Raw genomic sequence first — 18,475 nt, forward strand, 5'->3', positions numbered from 1 at the left:
AAGTTCCTCCAGACCAGGAACAAAGCCTTGCCCATCTCTCTGCTCTGCATCTAACAGATGCTCAATACTCGATGCAGAGCTAAATAATAAAATAACCAGCAGTCATTCAAAATAACCTGCCAATCACTGGCCTTCTGGCTCCCCACAGAATCACAGCTTGAATCCTCTCCCCACCTCCCGGGACAACGAAACCCTGTTTTGACAGCTCACTTTACTTCTCACACCTGAGCTGAAAACTGCAAGCAGTGTCTTGAGCAGGATGGGAAACGTGATGAGTGATGATTTTTTCCATCCGGGATAGAGGCAGGCTTAAACGTTTTAAAGTGGCTGTCATTTTGACCAGCAACCTAAGATCAATCACTACCCTTGTCCTTGCCATGCTGTGAGCAGAGTTTTCGTTTCCCATCTGCCTGACAGAAGAACATGATTCTCTCCTTAGACCTTCCTTTGGGCTAACATGAATGAAAGGGGTTGAGGAGTAAAGGAAAAAGGAAAGGTAGGAAAAATTAACAAAAAGCCAGGGAAAAATCCATTCCTCAAAAACCTTTAGTTTGGTGGAGTAAACCAAAGCAGGAGTTTTAGGTTAAATCAGCCTGTTCTTTAATTACTACTAAGCTTACTGTGTGATTTTGGGAAAATTACTTAAACTTCCTAAACTCTTGCTTCCTGATTTATAAAGTGTTGGATTGGGAATTAAATGAGGTGATACATGTTTCAAATATAAAAGCACTTAGCAATGTCTAAGAAGATGCTCAATAAGTATATGTTTCTGTAATCATCAAGTTGCCAGGAGGAATGACACGGTTGTATCATGTTATAATCGTGACTTAGGTTCCCAGAAGCAGACTCTGAGACAAGATTTGTGTGCAAGTAAATGATAAAGGAAGCGCTCCTGGCAGGAAGCAGTAAGGGACTGGGGAGGCAGGGCAGGGAAGGGCAAAAAGCCAAGCCAGCATAGGATTTGAGGCAAAGTCTCAGCCTCGGGCTTCAAGGGGACTCTGGAGTGTAAATCACAGCTCAAAGGCTGATCTAACTCTGGACCAGATGGCTGGGCTTTATCTCGTCTGCAGTCATTGGCTAAGGTAGCCCCAGATAGACACACACTCCCAGGCACTCCGGTTCTTGAAGCCTGAGCAAAGCAACTCCTAAAACCTTCTTCCAAAGAAGCAGAAGCAAAGCATTCACAAGGCAGCAGGGGGGCACCTGGAAACAGGAAGAGGGACCTGAGGCTAGATGGATGGTCGCTGTCTGTGTGCACCTCTCTTTGAATGAGGCACTTTTTAAGCATTTTCTCTTCCATCTCCTGGTAAGAGATTCCAGGGGACCAACTTGAGATGGAGCAGCTTTGAGATGGACCCATGATGAGGGTTCTGCTGTCTGTTCCTGCCCCTGATCTCAGAGCCACTTGAGCTTCTTCTGCCACAGTTCTGATGCGGGGACTCTGCATTTGCTAACTCCAGGGAGGTCAGTGGAGAAAAAGCAGCACAGAGCCATAGCTGAATGTCCCCATTCTCCTTTTCTCACACTCTCCCTCCCCGCCCACCCTTCTAGAATGGCTACTGGGAGGAGGAACAAAAGCCCACAACTCCCAGGAACCTGCAAGTCTCTACCATTGTTCTTTATTTGTTCCTCACCAAAGTCTGCTGCAGAGGAAAGTTGAATGACCTCAGTTAAGGCTTGGAAAATCAAATCCAACTGAAGGGATGTTTCTGTATCAATCTAATAGTCCCAGCACACTTTTTACCTCCTCAGAGGACTGTCATATCTATTATTTCATTTTATTTATAGGTAGTTCTGGAAGTCTGATCTTGAGGAAAGGGGGAACAGCAACAGTGTCAGGAGTGAGAGTGAGGGGGGAAAATGAACCCAAGCAAGACAGACACTGGACCCGAAAGCAGGTGCCTCAACCAGGGCTGTGCATCAGCACCCGCCGAGGGACTTCCAAAGTCCCCTTACCTAGCTGCAGCTAGACCAGCTAAGTGAGGACTGAGGACGCCTGGGGTGAAACTTAGGCATCAGTAATTGTTAAATCTCTCAGTGATTCCAGTGTGCCAGCAGGCTTGGAAATCTCTGCACTAACAGGAACTAACCAGTCAAAGCATCAACAGCTGCTGTTAGGACCAGATACTTATACCTGCAATGGAAGAGAGATCTTAAGTTAGTCGCTCTCCAAATATTTATTGGGCACCTTCTAAGAACAAGGCACTGTGTCAAATGATCCCAGAACATAATAAGGAGGCCCTTCGGGTCTCCCCACTGTCTGCCCCTGCAGTCTTGGGGAGGTGGGGACTGGTATGTAATAAAATAATTACAAATGATCACAGTCCCCTCTGTTATGAGCTGCAGGAGATGTGTATCTCTAGAGGGGACAGCAGTTATTTGCAGACAGATAGAAATAGAGGTAGGGATGGAGGTGGAGATAGAGATAAAGATAGATAACAATGCAACTACTATGGAGGGAGTGAACACTACTATGAGAATCTGGGATCTGGGAAGGGAGAAAGCGTGCTTAGGAAGGCATTACAGTGGAAGGGATACAGTACTAGAGCTAGGCTTAAAGGATGAGTTGGGATTTGAAAAGTGAGCAGTAAGGAAATAGCATGTGTATGACATGGAGGAAGAATAAAGGACACCGTGTTCCAGGATGTGTAAATGACTTAGTATGGCAATTCCAGGATGTGGAGCGTATTAGGGAATGAGGTTGAGAAGGTTGGAGGATGCAGCATAGTGTGTTCGTGCATTTGGACCCTTCAGCCATGGGGAGGGCACATCTCTGACGCACTGTGAGCCTAGGAAATGTCAGCCCTTCCCACTGCCCCAGACCTCTGCTCTGGGAAGATAGATAAGAATTGGATGTGTTTGTTCATTAGTGGCAGTATAGCTTTGCTTCCTACACACACACACATAGGCCCCACTTACTAAAATCAGTCCAAATGTAATATCTAATGCCGGACCCCAGCTTGCTGCAAATTCCCGGGGATATGTGGAATCAATGGTCATTTCTATGTCCAATTTCCTCTTTTGGCTGAAACCAAAATCTCATTTCATCTATCCTACCCCACCACTGAGGTTGTATTTTTTCTTTGGATTAGTATAAATGTGGATGAGGATTTCGGTTTCCACCAAAATCTTTCATGCCAGGAATTTGTATGTTTAGCAGACCTTTTGAAATTTGAGATGATGAAGGGCATTTACTTTACAGAAAAACAAATAAGTTAAAAGGAGAGTTTAGACACTTGCTTTAATAGTCCTAGTGTTGTGCCTCCACAGAGAATTTATTGCTGGTCACATTTCTATAAAGATTGTAGCTTCCTGCTCTGTGGCTCAGTACCACCACCACCCAGCCACCTCCAACCCCCAACACACACGTTTATACTCCTATTATCTTAATTCCCTACTTTAATTATGCAGAAGAGTTCAGCTGTTTCTGAACTCTCTACCCTCTACTGTTTAGGCTTATTTTTAAAAATACGACCTCATTAGTGTGCCTACTGGAACAGAGTTTCATCCACCCTTGGACTCATCCTTTAGTAGCACAGAAGAAATGGAAGAAGGTTTGAAATGTCCATCTCTCCTCTCTCCTTCTCCCAACATCCTGGAAGGGGAGAGTACAGAGACTTACTTCCTCACTGATAAAACTTATGCTACCCCACTCATGAGAAGGTAGTAGTAGCTACAGATTTTGTTTGAAAGAACTTTTCTTTTAATTCTGTTCAATAGCACAGAGAGGTTCAGTGACTCGCACCCAAGTCATTACGACAAAGGGAAAGGAATGTGCATTGAGCACCTGCTAAATGCTAGGTATTCCATCCAGAGTCATTTAATTTGTTCTAACCCACAAGTTGTGCACTTTTAAAAAGTATTATTAAATGAATGAAGAAACAAAGACATTCAAATGACTTGCTCAGGGTTATCCAATTACCATAACGTAACCACATGTTTTAACAGTTTCTTTTTAATTCTTCATGTGGAAGTTGAATGTCCTTTTTCTGTCCCAAGATCCCATCCAGGATCCATTACATTCAGATGTCATGACTTCTTGGACTGCTGTAGAATGTAGTAGGTTCCAAGATTTTATGTTGTTTTTTAATGATCTTGAGAGTTTTGAGGAATACTGTTGAGGCATTTTGTAGAATGTCATTCAATTTGGGTTTGTCTGATGTTTTTCTCATGGTTAGATAGGGCTTATGGGTTTGGGAGAGGAAGACCATAGACACCTTTTCTTTGTGTCACGTCAAGGGTATGAAATTTATCAAGACAACTCATCACTGCTGGGTAGCCTTGACCACCTGGCTGAGACAGTTTGCCAGGTTTCTCCACTGCAAACTTACTCCCTCCTTTTTCCATCCATACTGTACACGTTGGAAGTCCAAAGCAGTGCATTGAGATGAGACCTGTAAGAAGTATAAAGAAATAACACATGGACCTTCCAATTAACTCAAGTCTAAATGGAGAGAAATCACACAAACACACGTGCACACACAGCACAGTCTGTTTGCGTGACAAGAATGATTATTTAATGGATGAGTGGGTGTGAAACACTAAATCTTTAAATCACACACCCATCACCACACCCAGCTTCTAGCACTGCTGGACATGAACTTGTTCTGGTGTAGAGAAAGTGAAATTTATTCTACCACTCCTTTGGGGGGGGATATTTTGTTAGCATAGAAGGATATACCTTTGGCAACAGAATCTCCCTTAAGAAATGAATCCCTTGATGATCTTGACGTTTGATCCAACAAACATTTTTGAGTGCCTCCCCTGTGTAAGATACCATTCCTAACGCTGGAGTAGGGGTGGTTGGAGGGGTCATAAAGATTCCTAATACCTGTCTGGAACTTCTCATTTCTTAAGGGAGTAAAAATGTGTACCCAAACTGCTATAACAGCAGGAACAGAAAACTTGAGCCAGCAAGTGCTTTGGAGGCCAGAGGAATAAGAGTTATAATTCTAAGTACAAAAGGAGAAATTAAGAAAGATTCCTCTGAGGAAGATGGGATTTGACCGGAGTCTTGAAAGCTGGATATGATTTCATTTAAAAAGGAAGTTCAAGCTAAGGGAGAATCAGGAGCAAATACCTAAGGGCATAAAAATCAGGGGGATGTTTCAGGAATAGAAAATAACGTGGAAACGGTGTGGTCCAGAATTGGTAAGGATTAGGGGTGGAGAGTCCGTGGAGACCAGATGGTGCAAGGCTTTGAATGCCTTGCCAGTAAGTCTAGGCCTTTATTCTGTAGGTCACAAGAAGCATTTCTAAGTGTGGGAATGTCGTGACCAGCATTATGATTTAGGAGGAGTTATCTGGAGTATGTTCTAAGGACAGTTGTTGGGGTGAGGTGGAAGGGAAGTAGCAAGAACGTTTAGGAGACTAACCATCCATTCGTGTGGTTAAGAGATGGTAGATACTAGAGGCAATACAAAAATTAAGTAAACAATAAATCACTTATGTAGGGGAATTCTTCCCTAAGTCAGTACATGGTGTGATGAATTTGGAGTTATTCCAAGCTTTTTGTGATAAAAGTCAATATAACTTCTTATCTCATTTGTTTTTTATCCTTCACAACAACATCTTGAGGTAGATCTATCCATCTGCATTTTCTTGATGGAGAAAAAAATGAGGCTCAGAAAAGCTGAAATCTTGTGCAAGGCCACATGGCGAGCTAGTAACAGAGACTGGGTTTGAACTGTCATCCAGGGTGACTCAAGAGTCTGACCTCTCTGAACATTCTGCGTCAGAGCTAAGTTTATAGACTGGTCTCCTATGTCCATGTATGAACCATCTATTTATGGATCACCCAGAGAAAATGTGTAATATCAGGCTGACTTCACCCTGCCACCCAGCACGTTCCTGGAGTACCTCCCAGCTGGTGTCTACTCAGGGAACAAAAGCCCACTTCAATATTAGCCCAAGTCAAACCTAATTAGAAAGGCAAATCCACTCCCCGCCTTCTCAGCCCCAAATTGGTGGTCCATGCCAAGCAGTAACTTTCCTGTGTTTTCTGCCACTTTGGTTTTTCAGTTCCAGTTCTGATTACCCTGGGTGGTGTTCTATCCAAAAGCTGAACCATTTTTCCATTTTGTTTCAAGGGGAAAATTCTCCATGGATTATCAAATAATAGTTATATCTTTGACCTTGCACTGGAGCTACTGCATCAACTTATGCACTGATTTGAAAGACATTTAGTGAATACAAAACTTGTGCCAAGCTACAGGGGATAAAGGTGATGAAGACACAGTCCCTATACTCAAGGAGATACAATCTAGAAAGTGGTATATGTTTTGTATTTAAATAACTGAAAAACTTAGTTATCCCTGATACCAACTCAGGCAGGTCTCTGATATCTACTTTTTGTCTTGCCAAAGTGCCAGGGGTAGATCAGGGTTTCATGACCTTGGCACTACTGATATTTTGGGATGGATAATTCTCTGTTGTGGAGGGCTGCCCTATGCACAGGTTTAGTAGCATCCCTGGTCTCTCTCTACCCACTGGATCCTGTTAGCAGCATACACACAGCAAAAGCGTGATGGCTGAAAATGTCTCCAGACACTGTGAAATGTCTCTTGGAGGCCCCCAATTAAGAACCATGGTTTAGACTGTGCAATTCCCATCCTCAGAGACTACTACTCCTATCATCTTGGCTAACACTTACAAAAACCTAAATACACTTGCTTAGTAAGAGACTGTGCTAAGTGTTTTTATGCAACTGTTTTTATGCAAGTGTTTTATCTCAACTCTCGATAACATTGTGAGGTAAATGTTATTGTGATCATCTTTTTATGATGGAAGAAATTGTGGTTTTGTGAAGTTAAGAAAGTTATTCTAAGTCACAAAGCTAATGCAAGGTAGAGCCAGGATTTACAGCTAGGCTGAGATGCTCTAAAACCATTATATTAGGTTTCCCTCCTTATATTCAACTAGTCATCAAACATAGGGAATGATGGCAGCTGTGTACTGAAAACTGGTTAGGGCCAGTACACCGAGGCCAAATTTAATTCTCATTAAAAACCACAATTTTATTCCCATTTTACTGGCTAAGAAACTGAGGCCCAGACAAATTAAGTGACTTTCCCCAAGGTTCCAATGTTCATAGGTGGTGGAGCTTGAATTCAAACCTAAGTCTGTCTGGCTCCAAAGAAAAGTCATATTCCTTCTTCTCCTAAGTCTCTCCATCCACCACCCACACAAGGCAAAGCCTACAGTTTCATCCCAAGTAAACCTGCAAAATGGGTTCTTTGGGCCAAGTATCTACAGCCTTGTCTAGGGCATGCTCCACTTCACCCTCCTCCCAGCCTCTGCCCCAGCTTTCCACAGCTCTTCCAGCCCATTGAAGGGGGTCGGTTCTCTGTTTCAACAGCCTCCTGGGCACTGCATACCCTCTTCCAACCCAAATAAGTATGTGGGTGTTTGGTGAGTGTTTTTTCTCACTGGGAGGCCCCACACATCAGAGTGTGGATTTTGGTTTCAAGTCTTTCCTACTTTTTGGCCAACTCTTTTCTCACCTACTGCACTGGGCAGTCCTGCCTCCCTCCAACTCTCACTCTTTGCCAAACCCTGACTCTGGCTGGGAAACAGAAGGCTGCATGCTGCCCTCCTTGGATGTCACCCTCTTTGGGTTCCATGAATAAGTCAACAGGAATGCTTCAAGAAAGCAAAGCCATCATTTTTCCACCAAAGGGGAAAAATATACACAACACTTTCATGGTTGTGCCCTAGTGAAAACACCCCAGGCCTCCTGCGTGGTTGGTCCCTGGGCTCAAAATGTGCACCAAATAGGACTTCAGAGGTGAAATCGTTCTGTCTTTCAAGTCCTCCGTGTTTACCACAGGGACATTGGGGGAGAATGCCATGTCGACTCAGATGCAGGAGTGGTATTTGACCAACAATCATCACCCACATCAATGGGAACTGAACTCACATAAAAAGGAATAAAAAGACCAGCAAGTGGCCCTAATAAGGAAGAGACAACTCTTCCCACCACAATATCCTTGTCATTTAATTACAAATGAGAGTCCATTAGGGGCTGTGCTTCCTTTCTGGGCCCCAGGGCTAAGAGGTTCAGGAAATCAGCTTGTGTGGCTGTCAGCACATCTGCTAATCCTTTGATTGATTCTTCAAGCACAAAACTCTCCAGGACAGCATGGGGAATATTTGAGCAGCCAAAGGGAAGAGAGATGAGTGTGTATGTGTGGACACTGGCCCTCGTGTAGGAAGCAGCATATTTGCCAACACCCTATGCCACCATCAAAGTGAAAAGATGGGATATGACCAGGCTCAGAGAAAACTCGACTGAGTATTTACAATCACTGAAGCATGTATGAAATACACATTGTCTTATACTTTTAAAATGAGTTAAAAACAGTTGAGGAGAAGAGGAGTATAACAGAAAGGACATTGACTTTAAAAATCAGTAAGACTTTTTAAATTATGGTCTTCTCAGGGTACACCCTGAGAAGACCATAATTCAAAGAGTCATGGGGCTTCCCTGGTGGCACAGTGATTGAGAGTCCGCCTGCCGATGCAGGGGACACGGGTTCGTGCCCCGGTCCAGGAAGATCCCACATGCCGGGGAGTGGCTGGGCCCGTGAGCCGTGGCCACTGAGCCTGCGCGTCTGTGCTCCGCAACGGAAGAGGCCACAACAGTGAGAGGCCCGTGTACCGCAAAAAAAAAAAAAAAAAAAAAAGAGTCATATATCACAATGTTCATTGCAGCTCTATTTACAATAGCCAGGACATGGAAGCAACCTAAGTGTCCATTGACAGATGAATGGATAAAGAAGATTTGGCACATATATACAATGGAATATTACTCAGCCATAAAAAGAAACGAAATTGAGTTATTTATAGTGAGGTGGATAGATCTAGAGTCTGTCATACAGAGTGAAGTAAGTCAGAAAGAGAAAAACAAATACTGTATGCTAACACATATATATGGAATCTAAAAAAAAAAAAAAAAAAAAAAGTTCAGAAGAACCTAGGAGCAGGACAGGCATAAAAACGCAGATGTAGAGAATGGACTTGAGGACATGGGGCGGGGGAAGGGTAAGCTGGAGCGAACTGAGAGAGTGGCATGGACATATATACACTACCAAATGTAAAATAGATAGCTAGTGGGAAGCAGCCACATAGCACAGGGAGATCATCTTGGTGCTTTGTGACCACCTAGAGGGGTGGGATAGGGAAGGTGGGAGGGAGACACAAGAGGGAGGAGATATGGGGATACATGTATATGTATAGCTGATTCACTTTGTTATAAAGCAGAAACTAACACACCATTGTAAAGAAATTATACTCCAATAAAGATGTTAAAAAAAAACTGATTCAGAATAAAGGAAATTTTAAAATTGCCAATGTAACTTAAAACTTTCCTGAGATAGCACCAAAATTCTACTCACTTTTTAAAGCACTCAGTTATGGTATTCTAAACACTTGAGTGAATCTTATCTGATGAATTTAAGGTATCCTGGTCCAAGCAAAAGGGCCATTTTCTGCAGAAGATAAAACTGAGGTGCAAAAGAACTTACTGTTTATCCTAGAGCACACTAAGAAGTGGCACAACTAGGATCTGAACCTAGTTCTGTCTGACCTCTACTATTTCTCCACTGCCAGATGATTTCCCATGTGGAATGTTGTTCACTATCCCTTTCTGAACTGCAATGAATCACCTGGGCCGTACACTAAGCATTGTTTGTGTTCGCCATCCTCACCTGAGTGCTCAAATAATTTAGAAGAAACCTTTAATCACCACTTTTCTTATTTAATTCATCAGAAGAGAGTTGGCATCATGCTAGAGGTTAATTTTTTTTGTGTGGGCTAGAAGAATCACTAAACTCAGGATGAGAAGAACTACAAATCTTGACTTTGTTGGGTAAGCACCAAAACCACAGCTTTGCACAGCTCCAGGGTACCATTCCTTTTGCATTGTGTCCCAGAACACAAATCCAGGGAGTACTGTTTGCATGGACTACCATGGGAATGGTGTCCTGTGGCATTGTGTAATGCAGAGGTCCTAGTAACACTGAGCAAATCAGCAAACCTCTCTGAGTCTGAGTTTCCCCCCTGAGAGCAAGAATAATTATGTCTACTTTTTTGGGTATTAAATGAGATAATGAGTGTAAACTCTCTAGCATAGTGTAGCTGTCTATATAGTACCTGACACAGCACCTGGACCATGGCTGCTTTATGAATATAAGATAGATTTGAATCAAATTGAAACAACTCATTATCATTCTTTAATAATAAGTAATAAATTAGTTCAGGATATCATCTCTCACCTGTGGACCCTTGAGGTACTACGACAAACACTTGGGAAAGACTGCATGGGTGGGACACTGCAGTGGGTAGCTTTGGAAGCCAAGGCACAGAGTGAGAACTCTGTCCTTTTGGACAGAAAGTGAGGGTGTGGCTAATGGGGGTGGTGAGAAGTACTGAATAGGTAGTCAGGGTGGGGTCAGAAGACAAAGTTTGAATTCTTCTCAAAGTCTTCTCTAGAGCTTGAAAGAGAAGGAGCATTCCATTGGTTTTGTCATGAAAAGTGAGGCATTACCCCAAATGTTTCTCTCAAAGAGTTGGGATGAGTGCCCCAACATACATTCTCGGGAACCATGTTAAACCTCACCCAGTACTCAAGCTGGTTGCTCCTTATGGAGCTAAGAAGCCAGCTAAGGTGAGAGGGAGGGTCCATGATTAAGATGGGTCTTTACAAAAGCAATCACTCTTATCTGGGGCTGGTAATTTGGGAGATGGCCCTTGGAGAAGACAATCATGTTATAACCAAATTAGGCTTCAGAAGTAAATGCTAAAGAACAATCAAAGCAGGCAAGATGCCTTTTGTGTCACAAGAGGGAGACAAGTGGGTTCTCCACTGACTCATTCCATTAACCAGCCCATTAACTTGTGAAGAAGCCCCAGGGACACAGCTGCAGTAACAGACACCCTTGAAGAAGGCTCACTGAGACACAGTCCAGCCTGCTCTGTCTCAGAGCATCCCCTCATCTTTTCCTAAGCCCCCTGAAATGAGTCATATCATTTGCTTGGGGACTATATAAGAGAATTCACAGATTTCTCATTTGACCCACACAAATCTGCTGGAAATATCATTTTAAAGATGTGGAAACTGAGCAACAAAGTTGAGTAAATTTTCCTGATTCACAAGACTTTTTAGAGATAGATTCTGGATTTGAACTCAGGCCTCTTTCAACTACAGCACACTGCCACCCATCTGTAATATCAATGAATTCTTCAGCAGCCTTCCAAAGTAGGGTTTATTAGGTTTCATTTTCCTTTGGGGGAAGCTAGGACCCAGAAAGATCCCCCAGGTCACATTGCAGGTAAGACACCTAAGATTTGAATCCAGGTTTTCTGACACCAAGTATTAAGGTCATTTCATTACACCACAGCTGCTGTTACATATCACAAGACACCTTGGTATATCTGGAGCAGATATACCAATACTGCCTTCACACATGTGTACACACACACACACACACACACACACACACAGAGAGAGAGAGAGAGAGAGAGAGAAAGGAACATGCCACATTGAGACATCCAGAAAAAAAGAAACTACCAGTAAAATTGATTCCTAGACTCCAAAATTCTTTGGAATCCTTCAAAATCACAGGTTAGCAGGGCCATTCCCGAAAATGAAGGAAAGCTGATGGTGAGAAATGTGGAGCTCTTGTCCAATGTACTTATTTCATTCTCATGAAATGCAGTGCTTTCCATTTGGGTCAGCAACTTGCACAACTAGCTGGGGCAAGGAGAGAAGGGGTGGGCCAGCCCCTTGGAGGGTGCCAGCACCCCAGTGATAAGCTTAGCACGCAGGGACCCCTGGCCATGCTCTTGGTGACAGAGCCAGGCACAGGTGGATGGTCAGTGGCTGAAAACTCCCAGTTGTCACTATCCACATCAAGCCTCTTTCCCGGGGAAGAGGGGACAGTCCACTGTCGGCTGTAGTCTCCCTCTTGGGGAAGCCGTTGTCCCATATTCTGTCAGTCCACACGCAGCTTCTTTAAGGGACAGAAGTGGTTTAACAGCTGTTGAGTAATATGTGTTCACAAAAGAAGTGGAAGAAAACCTTTGGCATTGTAAAGAGGCTCAATTTGGTGTCAGAGAAACCTGAGTTCAAATCCCATCTCTTTCTCCTCCTAAAATTGTGTGCACATAAAACTTTGGGCAAGCAAATTTACCCTTCTTAGCCACACTTACTTTTCTATAAAATTGGCATATTATTTCAGAAGCTATATGGCATTATGAAAAATTTTTTGAAATAATATTTACAGGACCAGACATATATTAGTGGCTTGAAACATTTTTATTTGGGATAATTTGTGACATCTCTACAAAGTAGGTATTGTTCTGCCCATTTTACAGATAAGGAAATTGAGGCCCCCAAATTAAGTAATTACATAAGCAGCTACCCCAAAGCGACAGTCCTGGTAAATTCTAGACCCAGGGTTAAAACTGATTCAATACCAAAATGTTGTTCACTTTGAAGCAGGACCTCCAGGAAGCATCACCTAAGGGTCCATATTTGTCTGTGTTTATGGAGATTGTGTTAATGGCAAGCCCATAGCAGGCAAAAGGCAAAGTCAGAAAAAACCTGAAAGAGAGGGTGGGCTTAAAGCATACATCGAGAGTGGTCTATAGTCTCAGTATTTACCAAGTATAAAGGAGAGTAATTATTATTAATGTTTATCAGAATAATTTAAGACAAAATCTCTGTGTGAAAGAGACACAGGCCAAGTGCTTGGGGATGGAGAGGCAGGAGGGAGAGGAGGACAAATATTCATTGAGCATTTACTATGTCAGGTATTATGCTGGGTACTTAAGGTACATTATCATATTTAATTATGTAATAATTCCATACTGGTAATGAGACTAATTGCTCCCCCCATTATTCATATTCCCCAAATATTCTTAGAAATAGAATCCCCTTGATTTTTAGCATGCCACCGAATTTCTCAGCCTCTCTCTACATCTTTCTATTGCCATATGACCAAGTCCTAGCACAAGGAACATGAGCATAAGTGATATATACAATATCTACATCACCCTCTTAAAAGGAAGTTGCTTGCTTTCCACTTTTTCTCCTTTCTCCATCCCATGAATTGAAATGTGAATATGGTATTAGTGCACCAGCTTTGATTATGCGAACAAAGACCACAGCCTCAGGCACAGGGCTGATTTTGTCTCCCTAGGAGACATTGGTGGTGTTTCTAGGGATATTTTTGGTTGTTACAACTGGGGAGAGGATGCTACTGGCCTCTAGTAAGTAGAGACCAAGGATGCTGCTAAACATTCTACAACACATGAGAACAACTTTCTGACCCCCAGCCCTGCTTCCTCCAACACGATTTATCTATTCTGTGTGCAGATAGCATCTTCCCACTCAGAAATGCTCTCTGAAGCCAGCTATCTGTCTACAGAGATAGACTGTCTGGCTCACCTTCCCCTTCATATTGAGGAGCTATTAATATGCAGGATTCACATACAATTTTCAGACTGACAATAGTATTTGTCATTGCCTTTGGAAAGACGTCAGCCCACGGCTTCCTTTTCATCTCCTGTAACTTCCTGTGATCACAGGAAGTGGGATAATTAATGTTGACCAGGGTAGGGTCCACCCACTCAGTGACTGTGACTATTGGAGTTCCAGGGTAACATAAAAACCACAGAATCACAGATATCTTCATTGGCCTTATAATGCCAGCCTATATCACACAGCACAACATGGGGTCCAGAAATGATTTTACATGAGTCATTTCTTACAAGAGTTTTGTAGGTTCAGATCAATACAAAGCAACAACTTTCATAATCCTTCTCCCACACAGCCCCATTACATCTTTGACAACCTACCACCCAAAGTGGTCAGTGGGATATTATCCATAACACAGAAAGGAGCCAGTCTATAAATTTATCTCCTTCTAATCAAGGGTTTCATCCAGTGATCTGATCTTCTTCACTGGGGCTCTTAGTATCTTACAATACGTGGACGACATCTTCCATTCACAGAGAAGACCCCAGATGGGTAATTCACCCACCCTCTCAGCTCCAAAATGTGTCTTAGATCTGCATGGGCCCTAAACCCCGACACTAATATTACATACATTCTCAGAATTTGAATCAGAATATTTAATTCAACCACAATAGGAATCAGACATATGCTCTAAAATAAGACACAGAGACAATACATATGTGTCCTCACATTTTAAAATCGGTCCAAATGTAATGTCACAGGTTGGCAATTTAAGAAGGCCAAAGACATATTCTAATGGAACCAAAGAAGAAATGAATGCAAGCAAGGTGTCGAGAATATCTATAGCACGTGTTGGGGCTCCATGGATTTGTGCTCAGAGAAGGGCAGAAGGAGCAAAAGAAGAGAGAAGATCATCCTGTCTTGGGAAAACTATAACACAACAGAGTGAAAATACAACCACAAGAATATATAAATTTCAATTAATCTTCATAACAACACTATGAGGTAGGTATTCTCGTGACCCTCATTTTTAGTGGTGTATGTGAGAAGATAAATATTATCTACTGGGTGGTTACTAGGTACCACTGGTGTAATCCAGAGTCAGTCACTGTGCTGCTTTGGTCACTTGGAGAGGGGGAGTTTCCTATGTTCCATGTTGTGTCTGCTTCTCTGTGCCACTTTCAATCACAGTCTCTCAGATCACCACCTGGACCTCCAGGAACTGCTCCCTCTTTATATATGACGTTTGTAACTCTGTGGGCCCCAGTGAGAAATAGGCACATGTGGAGTTCATGTAGAGCAGGTCACTACTCTCCTTACTTCCATGTCCTTTACACTCCACTAACACAAAAGGCTGTAGGGGGTCTATTAGGCTTTGCTGAAAGTTGGGGAAATAGTAGCACATCTTGTATCATTGTTAATAATTATATGTGATTATTAGACATGGTTCTTCATGAAAGTTCTTCAGCACCCAGTCACTAGGAATTTCTCATTGGTTAACTTTCTCCACTGGTTCAATGCTCCCAATGTATTGTCTAACATCATTCTTACACTCTTATCACTGAACCACACTGGGGACAATACATGTGGAACCTGTAAAATCCATTAACAGGCTGTTACAGGTCACCACAGCACAAAGAGTTCTCATGAACATTACAAAGATGCAGAGTAGGCAAGTGGACCCACGGAATAGAGCTAATGGAGAAAGTGAGTTGGACCCAAAGCTTGAAAACTATCTGAAAGAATCCTGATGCTACATAAGGCATCCCTCTTTTTTCCAACTCAGGTAAAAGTAGTAAAGTGACTGAGTCACTGAAACATGAGAAAAAGTCTTGGGGAAAGAGGCCACCCTGAAGCCTACATAGACAGCCAGAATTCATGGGGAATGAAATGTCAGCCTGTCATCTCTCTTCTTCTCAGGATACATTTTCTTTCATGAGGATGTTTGCAATGCTTTTTCAAGATCTCCCAAGACCCTTGGTAAATAAAATTGATGGGTCTTATGTCTCAGAAATCTGGAGAATGAGAAAAATTTAATCAATAACTTAAAAAACACCTAACCTTCCTGCTTTTGTTAAAGTAAGAAAAATATTGTCTTTAAGTGAGAGAAAGTCAGTTTTAATGAATCAGCAATAGTGAGCCAGAATTTGAACTCAAGTCTGTTTTATCCAAAATCTCATGCTCCTTTGCTTGAATGATTCTGTCTCTCAAATGTACACCATAAAACACTTTGTACCTATTCTGGTATCTGAGACATTTTCATGTTATTAGCCTAGAAATAACACTGTAGGAGAAAGATTTCCTGACCAACTGCTGTTAGGAGTTGAAAAAATACTTGGCCAGTTTAGGGCACATTCCAACCTTTGGAAATTATTTTTAAATTTTTTATGATTTTGTATTGGTTGACTACTGGCAAAATGAAACTTTTTGTTCTAAGACTAAAGGTGTGTGTGTGTGTACTTGTGCACATATATGCATGCACTTAAATAACATCTCAGGCATAAAAACATTATTATCTGTCAGACAGAGATTAATTGGAAGCACATTGCGTCAATTTATCTCTTAAGTAGCAGGTGCAGGAAGCAGAATCAGAGCTCAGGCATCCCACACGGCAGCTCTGCCCCCAGCCTTCTAGTTTTCTGGAAAACCTCTTTGCCTGAATGCTTACAAATCACTTTTTAATGTTGAATCCTTAGGATAAGTTCTCAAGTGTTTGGTGATAGACCCATGGTGAGTAATTAATAAGTAGTGTTGGTGTTGTGGGTTGTTGATTCAATTGCTAGCCACATTATAAAGTTGTTACACCTGGCTGACAAAATGTTAAATCGTGCCTTTCCAAGACCTCCTGCTTAACCATTACCTTGATGGGTTGAGAATTTTAAGGAGGGCTACTGTAGCTAGGTTATTTAGGTTAAGAACAGAGAATCAATACAAACCCAAAGGCACACTCTCATGATTTTCTCAGTGGCAGGAGAAGTAAGTTTTTTTTTCATGGATTTTGAAAATTACATAAGTCTTTCCTTACAGATTCTTCATTTCAAATGACTGAATTAACATTAATGGAAATTGTATTATTCTTGCTGTATTAATGAATGTTTTGATTTAGTTGAAATGTTTCAGAAGACTATCCCTAGAGATTACCCAAGTGAGCTCCTGGTGAGAGATATAAATACCATGTATCTCCTGAGGAACACTCCAATTTTTCTCAACCCTAGATATCTTTCTCTGCGTTCCAAATATGTGCATCTAACTTTCTACTTGACATCTCCACTTGGATGTCTAATTGGCATATTAACCTTAGTTTGTCACAAATGAAACGTCTATTTCTCTCCAAAACTGGACCGCTCCTTTTCCTTCTCAAACATTAAATGCCACCACGTAGGTGCTCAATCTGGAAACTTACAGTTATCCTTAATTCCTCTCTCTTACTCATGTTCCCACATCCAATAAGCATGCCATATAGGTCCTAACCTTAGAATTATTTCAAAAATGTCCATTTTTTTCCAACTCATTTTCTCAGGAACTATGTAACAGTCACCTCCTGGTCTCCCTGAATCCCCTCTAGCCCTCATCCATGCTATTTACCCCACAACAATCATTGGGATCGTCTTAAAAATGGAAATTAAATCTTCTGGTCCAAGATAGAGGATTGAGCATGTAAGTTTACCCCTTTACCTTTCTAAGGTCCCTTTGCAATGAAAAATCAGAAAAAAATTCATTTGCCCCCATAAAACAAAGAGAATGGGGGTAAAGTCATCAGTAATAGAATGTTTCAACACATATCGGTAGACCCAAAGTAGATGCAGGAGTATTGGCTGGTGAAGCAGATGGGAAGAGAAAGCTGAGCATTGCAGGACTCCATACAGACTCTTGACTCAGAGACATCTGGTATAATGGGGTTAGGGCATAAAGACAGTTGTGAAAATCTGTACACAGAAGTTAACTCTCCTATTCTCCTCTCTACTCCTATGTCCACCAAGAAAATAGGTTTTAATCTACCATGGTGGGGGGGGGTGGTTAGATAAAGTTTATTTTTACCTACATTTAAAAAAATAAATTGTAAAATGTTGATCAACCAGTGAAGGTGTGGCCCTTGTATTCTGGCACACGTGGATCCCTCCATGTAACAGCAGGATGCCTGCCTGCTTAGCTTAAAATGAAGCCAATTAGTGAACAAACTCTACTCCCAAACACTGTCAGTTTCCTGGCACTTAATTCTTACACATGAATGAAAAATCCAGGATCATTTTGATGCTTGAGAAAAGCTTCCAACATGAAAGAGACAGGATCATTTGATGCTTGAGAAAAGCTTCCAACATGAAAGAGAAATACCAACAAGGAAATCAATACCAAAGCTGATCCTGAAGGAAACAGGTAATTCAGCAAACTGAAGAGAAAAAAAAAATTAAATCTAATTACAATTCTCAAAGAGATACATAAAAATTTCATCTATTTAGCTAGTGGGAAGCAGCCGCATAGCACAGGGAGATCAGCTCGGTGTTTTGTGACCGCCTGGAGGGGTGGGATAGGGAGAGTGGGAGGGAGGGAGACGCAAGCGGGAAGAGATATGGGAACATATGTATATATATAACTGATTCATTTTGTTGTGAAGCTGAAACTAACATACCATTGTAAAACAATTATACTCCAATAAAGATGTTTAAAAAAAAATTCCATCTATTGAATCAGAATGCAAAGAAAGGTACAAATAAAGAATGAGTTTTTAAAATTAAACATATGATTACAGAAATAATAAAGAATAGAGGATTAAAAACTTGAGGAAATCTCACAGAATATAGAATAAGAGACAGTGGTGGAAAATTTGAGACTAGAGGTCTGCCACTTGACTAATAAGATTGCTAGAGAGAGAATAGAACAGAAGGGAAGAAATTATCAAATAGGTAAGAGAGGTAAATGCTAAAAAGTTAAAGGATATGAATCTTCAAATTAAAAGCATTTTCTGTGTATCTGTCTTAGTAAGTAGGATAGAAAAGT

The sequence above is a fragment of the Globicephala melas genome, chromosome 20 (assembly GCF_963455315.2).
Source record: "Globicephala melas chromosome 20, mGloMel1.2, whole genome shotgun sequence".
Classification (NCBI taxonomy): domain Eukaryota; kingdom Metazoa; phylum Chordata; class Mammalia; order Artiodactyla; family Delphinidae; genus Globicephala; species Globicephala melas.